Consider the following 1,858-nt stretch of genomic DNA (forward strand, 5'->3'; position numbering starts at 1 on the left):
TATTGATCTAATGTAATAATAGGCTATTTTTTCTAATTGAATAATGTATTGATCTTATTTAATAGTATATTGATAATAATATATTGATGTAATGCAAACAATTGTAGAGTTTAAACCCAGAAATAGATAAATAAAGGCCCTGCCTGGGCCTTTATTTATCTATTTATCTTTAGGGAATTTGAATTGTACAATCACATCTTCCTGATGCAACTTCTTCAAAGTTTGCTTTTAGTTGTAATGATATCATCAGTTGGGTGGAATTGTTGTTGGAACATGTGTTGAGAGAGACACTTCACCTATTGGCTGTTTCAACGTGAGTGAGATAACTAGTTATCCTGGAGAATGGCATTTGGTACGCATGTGTTTTAGTCAGTGTGTGGTCTGCCTGATTGCGTCTCAGTCACTTAAGTCAGTTGCGCTTGAAGTGGTCTGTGGATATGGGTTTTTGTATGGACTATGGGTTTGTGTAGGCATACATGGTCTTTGGTTTGTGTGTGTGTGTGTGTGTGTGTGTGTGTGTGTGTGTGTGTGTGTGTGTGTGTGTGTGTGTGTGTGTGTGTGTGTGTGTGTGTGTGTGTGTGTGTGTGTGTAAAAACTAAATGCTGCCTAACAATAAAAGTGAATAATATGCTTTTCGGATTCAAGGCTATGCCTTTGATGGAGCTTACCTAATTTACAGTAGAATCACAAGCCCAACCTTCCTCAACTGGAAGTCGAAAACAAAAAAGAAATGCAAACATTACTGGAAACCGTAAGAGTCACATTTACAACAAAAGCAGACATTAATGTATTGAAACGTCTTCCAGTGCATTGTAGCTAGTTAAGTTCATTTATCTCCATTTACATTTCTGCAGCTAACAAACATGTCTGTCAACAAAAGGCTAGCCGCACCACTCGTCTGTCTGTCCATCTGCATGACTGTCTGTATTTCTGTCCATCCTAAGGATGTGGTTTTGTGAATAGTAATTTTCGAGTATTTTGGTATAAAGGCTTATTCTTAATCCTTTGTGATAGATGTTAAACATGGATGTGTAGGCCTACATTCTATGTGTGTGTGTGTGAGTGTGTGCGAGTGTGTGTGTGTGTGTGTGTGTGTGTGTGTGTGTGTGTGTGTGTGTGTGTGTGTGTGTGTGTGTGTGTGTGTGTGTGTGTGTGTGGGTGTGGGGATGTGTGCGGGAAAAGGGGAAGAAATCAAGGCAGTGTTGAGAGTGTGTTGCATGAGATTCTTGTTTCATACATATGTAACTAAAGCGTAACGAAATCGAAAACCCAAACAAAAGTAGGTCAAACAGCATTTAATCCTCCACTTCCACCTGAAACACGGATGGCCACTTTATTCACACCACATACAATATTTATAAGGGATGGAATTTGACCATTGTTGAGTTTGGTTGATGTTGAATTATTACAGGTCATTTTAGGGGGCAGTATACAGTATAGCATTGTTGCCATGGGGATAGTACCAACCGACCATGTTGCCCATGTGAATACCCCTATGACAATATGCAAGACACCATGCAACAGTGTTGACGAACTCAAGTGAGGATGTAAAAAAAGCCATAATTTAGTTTCAACTGTGAATCTTGACATTCTTGTAACGTCGTCAATGCCAGGTACAAAGCCAAAGAGTGGCGATGTGTGTGTTCCAGCGCGGCTGGCTGATATCAACCAGTCGCCGTGTCTGTCTCCAAAGGCTTCAGTATCTCAGTCTGGCAATACTGCCCTCATTTATGTCTTCAATATTGTTCTGGTTAGGAGGGCGAGGGAGCATAGCGAGTTTGGGAGGGGCAGAGAGAGAGAGAGCATGGTGTGTGTGTGAGAGAAAGAGAGAGAGAGCATGGTGAGAGAGGGAGAGAGA

At 40.9% G+C, this 1,858-nt stretch overlaps 1 protein-coding gene across 1 annotated transcript in view; it reads left to right on the forward strand.

The window, feature by feature from the left end:
• satb2 (SATB homeobox 2) overlaps nucleotides 1-1,858 on the forward strand; it is a 26,762-nt gene that overhangs the window by 1,102 nt on the left and 23,802 nt on the right. The gene's annotated exons all lie outside the window — the stretch shown is intronic.

The sequence above is a fragment of the Gadus macrocephalus genome, chromosome 4, assembly GCF_031168955.1.
Source record: "Gadus macrocephalus chromosome 4, ASM3116895v1".
In the NCBI taxonomy this organism is placed as follows: domain Eukaryota; kingdom Metazoa; phylum Chordata; class Actinopteri; order Gadiformes; family Gadidae; genus Gadus; species Gadus macrocephalus.